This window comes from Microcebus murinus, chromosome 4 (assembly GCF_040939455.1).
Source record: "Microcebus murinus isolate Inina chromosome 4, M.murinus_Inina_mat1.0, whole genome shotgun sequence".
NCBI classification, from domain to species: domain Eukaryota; kingdom Metazoa; phylum Chordata; class Mammalia; order Primates; family Cheirogaleidae; genus Microcebus; species Microcebus murinus.
This window is the reverse complement of record NC_134107.1, coordinates 113,521,008-113,533,536: the sequence shown is the minus strand read 5'-3', so window position 1 is coordinate 113,533,536 and position 12,529 is coordinate 113,521,008. Positions and strand designations below refer to the sequence as shown.

Below are 12,529 nucleotides of genomic sequence, written 5' to 3'. Positions count from 1 at the left end.
ATTTTTTCTTCCTGATATTCATGAGTTCTAAGTATATACTAGTTATCAGTCCCTTATCGGATGCATAGGATGCAAAAATTTTCTCCCATTCTGTAGGTTGTCTGTTTACTTTCATGACTATTTATTTCTTTGGCTGTGCAGAAGCTTTGTAGTTTGATCATGTCCCATTTATTTATTTTTGTTGCTGCTGTGATTGCCTTTGGGGACTTCTTCATAAACTCTTTGCACAGGCCAATGTCTAGGAGAGTGTTTCCAACTTTTTCCTCTAGAGTTCTAATAGTTTCATACCTTAGGTTTAAGTCTGTTATCCAGCGTGAGTTGGTTTTTGTGAGAGTTGAAAGGTGTGGGTCCTGTTTTAGCCTTCTACAGGTGGCTATCCAGTTTTCCCAGCACCATTTATTGAAGGGGGATTCTTTTCCCCAGCGTATGTTTTTGTCTGCTTTGCCAAAGATTAGATGGCTATATGAGGATGGTTTTATATAAGGATTCTCATATCTGTTCCACTGGTCAATATTCCTCTTTTTGTGCCAATACCATAGTGTTTTAATTACTACAGCTTTGTAGTATAGTTTGATATCGGAAATATTAATGCCTCCCATTTTGTTTTTGTTGCATAGAATTGCTTTTGCTATTCGGGGTCTTCTTTGGTTCCATACGAAGCGTAAAATTATTTTTTCTATATCTGTGAAGAATGCTGATGGGATTTTAATAGGTATTGCATTGAATCTGTAGATCAGTTTGGGTAGTATAGACATTTTGATGATATTGAGTCTGCCGATCCACGAGCATGGTATGGATTTCCATCTGTTTACATCCTCTGCTATTTCCTTCCTCAGCATTTAATAGTTCTCCCTGTAGAGGTCTTTTACGTCCTTAGTTAAGTAAATTCCTAGGTACTTTAATTTCTTTGTTGCTATTGTGAAGGGAATTGAGTCTTTGATTTGGTTCTCAATTAGACTGTTGTTGGCGTATATGAATGCCTCTGATTTCTGTGTATTGATTTTGTATCCTGAGACTTTACTAAATTCATTGATCAGTTCCAGGAGTTTCTTGGTTCAATCTTTGGGGTTTTCTAGATACAATATCATATCATCAGCAAACAGTGAAAGTTTGATCTCTTCTGCCCCTATTTGGATACCTTTGATTCCATTTTCCTGTCTGATTGCTGTACCCAAGACTTCCAGTACTATGTTGAACAGAAGTGGAGATAGTGGGCAGCCTTGTCTGGTTCCAGTTCTAAGTGGGAATGCTTTCAATTTTTCCCCATTCAGTATGATGTTGGCTATAGGTCTGTCATATATGGCTTGTATCATTTTTAGATATGTCCCTTCTATGTCTATTTTCTTAAGTGTTCGGATCATGAAAGGGTGTTGAATTTTGTCAAAAGCGTTTTCTGCATCTATTGAAAGAATCATGTGGTCTTTGTTTTTGCTTCTGTTTATGTGGTGAATTGCATTGATAGATTTACGTATGGTGAACCATCCCTGCATCCCTGGGATGAAGCCCACTTGGTCGTGGTGGCTTATTTTTTGATAAGCGTCTGGATTCGGTTAGCTAAGATTTTGTTGAAAATTTTTGCATCTATATTCATTAGGGATATTGGTCTGTAGTTTTCTTTTTTTGTTGCATCCTTTCCTGGTTTTGGTATCACAGTAATATTCGCTTCATAAAAGGTGTCGGGGAGGTTTCCGTTCTTCTCGATGTTGTGGAATAGTTTCTGCAAGACAGGTACTAGTTCTTCTTTGTAAGTATAGTAAAATTCAGGTGTGAAGCCATCTGGACCAGGGCTTTTCTTTTTAGGGAGATTTTTAATTGCTGTTTCTATTTCAGCTGTTGAGATTGGTCTGTTCAGGGAATCTATTTCTTCCTGGTTGAGCCTAGGGAGGCTGTGTGTTTCTAGAAATTTGTCCATTTCCTCCACATTTTCTAGTTTGTGTGCATAAAGATTTTTGTATTATTCATAAATTGTATCTTGTATCTCTTTGGGATCAGTTGTGATATCTCCTTTTTTATTCCTGATGAAGCTTATTAGAGATTTCTCTTTTCTGCTTTTCGTTAGCTTAGCCAATGGTGTGTCAATTTTGTTTATTTTTTCAAAGAACCAAATTTTGTTTTATTAATCTCCTGAATAGCTTCCCTGTTTTCAATTTTGTTTAGTTCTGATTTGATATTGTTGATTTCACTTCTTCTGCTGGGTTTGGGGTTGGTCTGTTCTTCTTTTTCCAGCTCTTTGAGTCGTTTCGTTAGATTGTCTATTTGTGATCCTTTTGTCTTTTGGTTATAGGCATTTATGGAGATAAACTTTCCTCTCAGAACTGCTTTAGCTGTATCCCAGAAGAGTTGATAACTTGTCTATCCATTGTCGTTTTCTTCATAGAATTTTTTTTATTTCCGTCTTGATTTCTTCATTTATGAATTAATCATTTAGTAGGAGGTTGTTTAATTTCCACGTTTTTATGTAGAAAAGTGAGTTTCTGTTAGGGTTGATTTCTACTTTTATTCCACTGTGATCTGAGAAGGTACATGGTATGATTTCTATTTTTTTAAATTTCTTGAGATTTTCTTTGTGTCCTAGGATATGGTCAATCTTAGAGAATGTCCCGTGAGCTGATGAGAAGAACGTATATTCAGTGGATTTGGGGTAGAATGTTCTGTAAATGTCTGTCAGACCCAATTGTTCTAGAGTTTTGTTTAAGTCCATTATTTCTTTATTAATTTTCTGTTTGGAGGATCTGTCTCGTGCCATCAGTGGGGTGTTGAAATCTCCGGCGATTATGGAGTTGCTATTAATCCATTTGCTTAGCTCCAGTAAGGTTTGCTTTATGAATCTGGGTGCACCTAAGTTGGGTGCATATATATTTAAAATTGTTATCTCTTCTTGTTGGACTGTGCCCTTCACCATTATATAATGACCCTCTTTGTCTTTTACTACTATTTTTGGTTTAAAAACTAAATCGTCTGAAATTAGAACTGCCACACCAGCCTTCTTTTGGCTTCTATTTGCTTGGAATATTGATCTCCACTCTTTTATTTTTAGTCTATATGCATCCTTGCAGGTTAGATGTGTTTCCTGAAGACAGCATATACTTGGCCTGTATTTTCTTATCCATTCAGCCAGCCTATGTCTCTTGAGTGGAGAGTTTAAGCCATTCACATTTATTGAGAGAATTGATAGGTAAGGTAGATTACTGATCATTCTGTTGGGTTGGATGTTGTTGCTATGATTTCTGTCTTGAGCCATTGTAATATCTGGCCTTTAATATCTTTGGGTTTTGGTTGTTTTTATATTCGTGGGTTATTATTATGATATTCCGTGGGTAACGCTGTTTTAAGTACTTCTTGTAGGGCTGGTCTTGTCTTGGTGAATTCTCTGAGACTTTGCTTGTCTGAGAATGTTTTTATTTCTCCTTCATATACGAAGCGTAGTTTTGCAGGGAATAATATTCTAGGCTGGGCATTGTTTTGTTTCAAAAGAGTGAGAATGGGGCCCCAGTCTCTCCTTGCTTGTAAAGTCTCATTAGAGAAGTCTGATGTTATTCGAATTGGCTTTCCCTTGTATGTTACTTGCTTCTTTTGTCTTACAGCTCTTAGAAGGGCCTCTTTAGTTGATACTTTGGTCAGTCTGATGACTGCATGTCGTGACGTCTTCCTGTTTGCATTGAATCTCCCAGGGATCCTCTGAGCTTGCTGAACTTGTATATCAAGATTTTGAGGAAGGCCTGGGAAATTTTCCTCTATTATATCTTCAAACAGCTTGTCCAGCCCTTGAGTGTTGTCTTCTTCCCCTTCTGGTAACCCTATGACCCTCACATTAGGTTTCTTCGCATAATCCCACAGCTCTTGTAGGCTTTGCTCTTTTCTCTTGTTTCTCTGCTGTATTTCTGTGACTGATTTATTTTATTGGAGGGTGTTATCTTCAAGCTCTGAGATTCTTTCTTCTGTTTGGTCTACCCTGTTCTTGAGACTTTCCACTGTATTTTGTAGTTCCTTGAATTGATTCTTCATTTCCAGGAGTTCGGTTACACTTTTCTTCTTTGTGTCTATTTCTTTTTCCATATCCTGGAGGCTTTTTGTTGTTTCTTTGTGTTGGTTATTGAGTTGTTGTTTCAGCTTGGTGAGTGTTCTTATGATCCCCATACGAAATTCCTCTTCTGTCATATTGGTTGCCTGATTTTGGTTGGTGTCCGTTCCTAGGGGGCTGGTGTTCCTCTTTGGGGGTGTGTTTTCCGTTTGGTTCTTCATATTTCATGAGTTCTTTCGCTGATTTCTTCCCATGTCGATCATTTGTTGTTTCTTTCCTTAAGTTATTGTTTGGGTATTCACACACCTTGTTTAGTTTCTGAGGCGTTAGGTGGTGTCTGTGGGTGTGTGAAATTGGACCACTCCCTGTATATTGAGTCAGTGGGTGCCGTGGAAAGGCTGTGCAAGATGCCGTCCCTGTCAGTAGGTGGCGTTTGCTTGGAGGGACAGGCTATGCTGTTGATTTTGTGTCCTGTTATCAGCACTTGTTCTGGGTGTAGCTGGGTTGGGTAAGCCTGCCCTCAGGCCGTTAGCAGGGGTCAAAGTTCTGTCCTCTGCTTCCAGGGAAAGCTGTCAGGGCGGGGCTGGAATTGTCCTGCTCAGCCAGAAAGTTTCGGTGTGGGGGTGGGACTGTCTGAGACCCGCAGTCTGGAGCAGGCCTCGCTTCTATCCACCCTCCCCAAGTCCGCAGCTACTCCTGGGCCTCTGCCAGCTGCCAGACCACAAGCCACCAGGCCTCCCGGGACTGTGATGTTGGCGGGGAGGTTCCCTGCACAGGAACGCCACCTGGGTTCGGCGCACGGCCTCCTCCTGGGAGGAGGGTTGCCCTCTAGGACGCCAATCTGCCCCTGGAGGCACACACACCTCAGTAGGCTGTTCACGTATAACCCTTCTGTGCCCCGGGCAATGCTAGCCCTCGGTGCAGGGGATCTGGTCTGCAGGTCCTACCTCTGGGTCCCAGAGTTCAAACTGTATCCCCACCAGGGAGAGGATTTCCGGTCCCAATTCACTTACAGGGAGCCCAAGCTGGGTCTATGTCTCTCAGCCTCTGAGTCGGCACCGTTCTCCTGGGAACACCGTGCCAGCAGCACCTGGGAGGGTGGGCTGGTAGGGAGGTCACAGTCTGAGTTCCCCTGAATCAGGTGTAGGGTCCCAAAGGGGACGGTCCCGTTCCCTGGAGGTGCCTCCGGCTGGTGGCTATATTGTCTCTCTGGGCAGCCTCGGGTAGGGTCAGTGGAGGGGAGGAGGAGGCGATATGGCGCCTGCCGCACGGCTCGGGTCTGAGCACACGGAGGTGCCCGGAGGAAGTTGGGAACCTGGTGCCACATCTGCTACAGGCTCACCGCTGGCTGGCGGTGGCGGTCTCTGGGCTGGTGTCTGCAGGTCTCTCCACCCGCTGGGGAGCCCACCTGCAGTCCCAAATGCAGGGGAGTGGAAACAGCAAATCCACGTACCCTTGTCGCTGGACTCCGGGCTGCTCCAGTAGTCTCAGCCTCCAGTTCTCCTCCGCAGCCTCCTCCCGTGGAGTCTCCCGGGGTCTCAGGTACCCCTCCTTCTGGCCCTTGTCCGCTGTATGCTCGTCTTCTTGCTTCTTTCCTCTAATTTCTGCTAGCATCTGTCTTTTCTGCAGAGACACTCTGTCTGGCGGTGTTATTTATCTGCCATCTTGCTCCGCCCCCTCATTCTTTTTTTTTTTAAGTGGAAATTACTTCTCACAACTTCCCAAGGCTCTGGGAAATCAGAGTTCTTTTCTATCTGAGCCTCAGGTTGAAACTACTTTCTATAAAGCCACTTAATTTCTAGCAGAAAAGGTTCTGCGTATCTTGTTCCGTGGGCACAGAATTGTTCTGATATTTTCCCTTCTGTACACTCAACACCCTACTTGACTCTTAATTCTCTTATTTTCAAAAATTTAAAAAGTCCGCAGATGCAAGGAAATAGGATGTAAAGAAAACCTCATTCACAATCTAGTGTGTCTAGTCCTTTTATTTACTACAGTTGATTCACAATTGAGGACAATTTTGACCCCACAGTGGACATTTGGTGATGTATGGAGACATTTTTGATTGTCATGATTGGGAGAAGACTGCTATTTCTAGTGGATAGAGGCCAGAATGCTGCTAAACATCTTAAAATGCACAAGACAGCCCCCACAACAAAGAATTATCCAGGCCAAATGTCAATAGTGCTGAAGTTAAGAAACCCTGATTTAGAACATCAACATATTTAATTCTACACCAACACTTACAACTGCCCTTCCCAACTAGGACATCTCATTGATTACTAGTAATTTCAGTCCAGGGGCTTTGCTACCAAGTAAAAGGAAGTAATTAACTATTCTAATTTAAAGACAGAAAGCTGGCTGGGTGCAGCGACTCACGCCTGTAATCCCAATACTTCAGTAGGCTGAGAAGGGAGGATTGCATGAGGCCACGGGTTCGAGACAAGCTGAAGCAGCATAGTGGAACTCCATCACTACAAGAAAAACCCAAAAAGACAGATTTATAAATCCTTTCAGCTCCTGAAGATGAAAGGCTAAGATTACAGAAGATGAAAATAAAACAAAATTAATTCAACCATAATTGATTCCCACATACACGTGGACATGTGACAATACTTGATGTTGTGAATAACAACAAATGTAAGTACATATGCTGTCCTCAAAGAGCTTAATATTCTTGAGAAGACAAGACACACATACTTGGAAAAGTTATAGCAAAAAAAGGCAAGATATGAGTACGAATGATTAATATGATTGAGAATAATGTACTTGAGTTGGCCCTTAAATAAAAGAATGAATTTTAGAGCTGAAATCAATTAACAATATCTAATTTAAATCTTCATTTTACAAGTGAGATAACTGTAACACAGAAAGACTAATTTATTCAAATTATGACAGCAAATTACTGAGACTAGAACTCTAGTCTCCTGATTCCTTACCCTTTGCTGCTTCCTTTACAACATACTGCTTTTGTGATTGCTGGAAAGAGAAAAGTAAGCACAGAAGGCCTTGCATGACTGTCAGTGAAAATGTACATCATATCATCATCATTGTGAACTAAAATAAAATCTTTTCATTGTACAATACAAGTAAAATACATATATACATACATAAAATCTTAAGCCCCCAGCCGACTGAATGGACCCCTTCTTGGCCAAGGAGATCCCAGAAATCCCCTAATGCTGAGTTGGCCATGAGAAAGGAGGTCAGACATGACTCATCATGTCCCCCTCCCTTCTTAGAGATCCTTTGTAGCTCATTAACAGGCCTAAGGATAGACAAAACAAAGCTTAACCCAACCTGCAGGTATACATTTGGTGGCTAATCTCTGATTAACAGACTTCCTTATCTTAATATAAAACATTCCAAGTCTTTAGACAAAGCTTTATTTCTTTAATCACTTTTGCAAACCAAAGAATCTTTAAACCCACCTATAAACTGTAATTCTCCACTCTGAGATGTGCCACCTTTTCAGGCCAAACCAATGTATGCCTTCAATGTATCGATTTATTACTTTATGTGTAATTCCTGTCTCCCTGAATGTATAAAACCAGACTGTAACCCAACCATGGTGAATCCACTTGCTCAAGGCTTCTTGGGCGCAGCTCTGGGTCATGGTCACACATATTCAGCTAGAATAAAACTCTTTAAATTATTTTACAGAGTTTGTGATGTCATCATCGTCATAGCTGACATTTGAGTGTTTAGTGAATATACCAGGGAGGTCTCACATTAGGAAGTATCAAAAAGTATCCTCACATTAGCAAGTATCAAAAAGTAACACTGAAAAGGAAGGAACACCTTGGGATGAAAAAGTAAGACAATCCTATAATAACAATTTCAGTCTAAGTGTTCTAGAAGTTAAATGAGAAATAAAGCTAAGTGCTAGTGGAATTTCAAAGAGGGTCAGATTGCAATGGCTTGACGGTAGAAGGATGCCTTGAAGCTGAGCATTCTAGAGCCATAGGATTTAGAAGATGATGAGAGAATAACCTAGATAAGGCAGGCAGTATGGGACCCAGAGTTAAATAAACCAAGTAGATTTGGGGACAGTGAAGAAACAAAACTAACTAGAGTAGAAAATTTAAGTAGCAAGGAACTGGGAAATACAGCTAAAAAGGCAGGATAGGTCCAGATTGTTCAGGGCCCCAGGAGACTGAGTTTACCCTGGCAAAGAGAAATCACTGCAGGTGCTTAAGAGAATAACTTGATCAAAGTTTTAGTAAGACTCTCTGGCAATGATGTAGAGAATGAATTGAGCCAGGAGAGATATATGGAAAGGCAGGGGCTGATTCATCTAATAAGAATAAATAACAATCCTTTACAATATCTATAGAGTAATATTATTACTTGGTAGACACCATAACATGCATTTTCTCATTTAACTCACACCACAACCCTATAAAAGAAGTTGTATTCATTTGTAAAAGAAAAAAGCAAACTTTTTCTTTACACTCTACTGTCACACACCACTCAAGACACTTCTGACACCAGACATGTGGGAGATTTTCCCCAACACACCAAACAAGTCTGCAGTGGACACGAGCTGGGTGTCCTCTAGTTTAATTCAATTCTTATTCTAACTACCTAGGGATAGGGTCAGATCTCACAGAATGAGGGCTTAGTCCCAAAAGAATGTCCCCCTCTTCAAATGCCAGTTCCAAGTATTAGGTTGTCACCTATCCTGGTGATCATCCAGCTATAAAAATGGGGGCTCCCAAGACCTCCTCCTTGGGTTCAATTAATTTCCTAGAGCAGCTCATAGAACCCAGGGAAACACTTTACTTGTATTACCACTTATTGTAAAGGCTTTTACAAAGGATATAAACAGACAGATGGAGGAAATGCATAAAGCAAGACATGTGGGAAAGGGCATGAAGCTTCCATGCTCTCTGGGTGTTCTACCCTTGAGGAGCCTCCACGTGTTCAGCTGTCAGGGGCTCCCTGAACTCTGTCCTTTTGATTTTTTTATGGAAGTATCATTGTGTAGGCACAATTGATCACATCATTGGTCATTTGCAATCAATTCAACTTGCAGCCCCTGTCTCCTCCTTGGAGGTCAGAGGGTGGAACTGAACGTTCCAAACCTCTATTCATGCCTTGGTCTTTCTGGTAACCAGCCCAAATCCTGCAGCCAGTCATCTCACTGGCATTCAAAAAACATTTTTATCATTCCAGAGATTCCAAAGGTTTTAGGAGCTCTGTGCCAGGAAACCACGACAAAGATTAAATATTAATATAGTTTATTATAAAACTACAATAACTCAATTACCATCCCCATTTTATAAGTGAGAAAGTTGAGTCAAAGAGAGGCTAAGTAACTTGCCCTTATCACAAACTAGGGAGTAGGAGCCAGAATTTGAGCTCAGATAATAAGCCCATAATATAAACCTATACTTTTACCTACTACCATGTTAAACAAAGTTTACTGGAGGCCATTGTTTGGACTAGCCTCCTGCACTAGGCCCCAAGAGACCAGACCAAACCAAAATGGAGTCACTCGTGTTAAGTGCCACATAATCAAACTAAACTCTGAAATGGGCCGGTTTTCCAAAAACAGGAGATTCACATCAACCAATAAAAAGGGGTCTAGTTTACCTAAGCACATAAGGAAATTCCCTCTGTTTTAACGCTACATGGAAAGTACCTTTGAAACCCATCTTTTTAGTGTTCCATTTCTGCTTTCTTCAGCCCTTTCTGTCCATAAAGCCAAGGTCTATGCTCAGCTCATCTGAACACTCATTCTATTGTATAGAATGAGGCGTTGCCTGATTTTAGAATCACAAATAAAAGCCAATTAGATCTCTAAACTAAATTTGCTGTAATTTTGTCTTTTGATAGCCATATCTTCCCATATTATGAAATGTGATACTGAAAGATTCCAAGAATGAAATAATTAGGGCTGAACTAGTAATTAGTAATAAAAAGCAAATGTGAGAGAAATGAAGCTTTTACTAGGAAACAGCTGACAGAATTTAATGATTATTAGATATATAGGAATGAGAAAGTAAAAAATCATTTCTTGGCCAGGCGCGGTGGCTCACGCCTGTAATCCTAGCTCTCTGGGAGGCCGAGGCGGGAGGATTGCTCAAGGTCAGGAGTTCAAAACCAGCCTGAGCAAGAGCGAGACCCCGTCTCTACTATAAATAGAAAGAAATTAATTGGCCAACTGATATATATATAAAAAATTAGCCGGGCATGGTGGCGCATGCCTGTAGTCCCAGCTACTCGGGAGGCTGAGACAGAAGGATCGCTCGAGCCCAGGAGTTTGAGGTTGCTGTGAGCTAGGCTGACGCCACGGCACTCACTCTAGCCTGGGCAACAAATCGAGACTCTGTCTCAAAAAAAAAAAAAAAAAAAAAATCATTTCTTAAGTGTCAAGAACTTAGGGAAATGATAATACCACAGAAATAGGGGAATCACCAGGGTGAAAAGATTGGTAATAAATATTTCAGATTTTTGTATTTGTTAAGATGAAATGATATCCATGTTCAAATTCTAGTATGCAACTAAACTAGATTTTAGAAACTCAGGAGAGAGGTAAGGAATTAGGTAAGAGGTAAGGAATTTTGCAATTACCCTACATCAGGGGTCCTCAAACTTTTTAAACAGGGGGCCAGTTTACTGTCCCTCAGACCATTGGAGGGCTGTTGGAGGGCCGCTGGAGAGTGCAGCGCACATTCCACACATGCGCACTGTGGGCCCAGGACGAGTCGGCTGCTAAGCAGGACAGGCAGCTGCTAAGCAGGACAGGCAGTGGTGGCAAAAACACCTGGCGGGCCGGATAAATGTCCTCAGCGGGCCACATGTGGCCCACAGGCCATGGTTTGAGGACCCCTGCCACACATAAAATGGATAGTGGAAGCAATAAAACTCTTAAGTTCTCCAAGGTTAAAAAAAGAAAAGTATCAATCCTTGGGCTATAGTGACAGCTGAGAAGCAGGAGAGAGGTAGGAGGAGAGCCAGGGCAAGGTAGTCTCAGAGTTCAGCAGATGAGAATTTCAAAGAGAGGGTAGTGAACAGGCTTAGTACCACACAGGCTGCCTTTTCTTTTCACTCTATACTCTCTACTTGGAAGACTTCATTCTCGCCCATATGCAAATGAATCACATGTCCACATCACCAGGCCATACATTTGATCTAAGCTCCATACTCAGATTTCCAACTGCCTGCTTTTATCTCCATCTGGATGTCTCAAGGGCATCTCAAATTCAAGATGCCCAAAATCTAATTCTGCCTCACAAAACATGGTTTTCTTCCAGCATTCCTTATCTCAGAAAATAGAATCTAGTTGCACAAACAAGAAACCTACAAATAACCCACCTGCTTATCTCTTATCTCTCAACCCCAGCCAATCTATGCTCAAGTCGTCATGGGTTTTAGCCACTAAATATCACTGTCCCCTTCTTGCCATCTGGCTACTACCATTCTAGCCTAAGCTACCACCATCTTCTACCTAGAACGCTGTAACTGACTCCCATTTGGACTTCCTATGTAATCTTGCCCTCATCAAATCCATTCTCTTCAGTGCAGCTGAGAGCATAATTTCAAATGCAGTTGCTTTAAAGAAAGACTGTTGACAGGAAGGAAGATGATTAAAAAGACAGGCAGCAAAGAAAAATGCAATGGTATGTTTCCATTGTAGAAAACCTGGTCATGGAATTGTTGATTGCCCAGCCACCCTTGAAAATCAGGATATAGACGCTGGAATATGTTACCGGTGTGAGTCCATGAAGCATGAAATAAATAAGTATAAGGCCAAAGTAGACCCAGCTGTTGGTGAATTTCCTTTCGCAAAATGTTTTCTTTGTGGGGAAACTGAACACCTCTCTAGCTCTTGTCCTGATAATCCCAAAGGACTCTATGCTGATGGTGGTGGTTGCTAACTTTGTGGCTCTGTGGAACATTTTAAGAAAGATTGCCCTGAAAGTCAAAAATCAGCTGGAATGGTCACAGTTGGTCACGGGGCAAGGGGAATGAGTACAGACTATGAAGAAGTTTTGGATGCACCTAAACCACAGAAACTGAAAACAAAGATACCTCAAACTGTTAATTTTTGATAATGACTGGCACTATTGTTAGTTAGCACTGCATTGTTACTTTCTAAACTAGGCCTATTGCACTCATAAGAGCTAGTTTCCTTGGAGCCAAGCCTGTATTATAGATTTCAGTATGATCTGGGTGGTGGTCAAAAACAATTTTCTGCATTCTGTCCATCAAGAGTACTTCTGCCACTGAGAACTGAACTTTTCTGTCCGGAGAAAATCACTAAAGAAAAAAGAATGAGATGATTAAATTGGATTTTCTAAAAGAACATATTTTTAACAGAACTTAGACATATCTTATACCTGATTGTAACAATCACCTTTTTTAAAAGCAAAAGTATACATACATGTAAACCACCCCTAACAAAGGGTACTGATTATTTGGGGGAGTGAATTTTTGGTTATATTGTTTTCTTGGTTAAAAGCATTAATTTATTACAGTAGAAATGTATAAGTTGCCACA

General features: G+C 41.1%; 1 long non-coding RNA gene and 1 pseudogene across 2 annotated transcripts in view; one reads left to right on the top strand and one right to left on the bottom strand.

Annotated features, from left to right (window-relative positions):
- LOC142870651 (uncharacterized) overlaps positions 1-12,529 on the bottom strand; it is a 45,906-nt gene that overhangs the window by 32,007 nt on the left and 1,370 nt on the right. The window contains exons 2-3 of one of the 2 annotated variants that reach the window (XR_012919025.1): positions 6,961-7,000; positions 6,401-6,495 (exon numbers count right to left, since the gene is read on the bottom strand). This is a non-coding gene — a long non-coding RNA (uncharacterized LOC142870651). Of the gene's footprint in view, positions 1-5,341; positions 6,496-6,960; positions 7,001-12,529 lie in introns of those variants that run through there. The other variant, XR_012919024.1, reaches the window with a different exon arrangement.
- On the top strand, positions 9,658-12,081 carry LOC105875376 (zinc finger CCHC domain-containing protein 9 pseudogene; annotated as a pseudogene).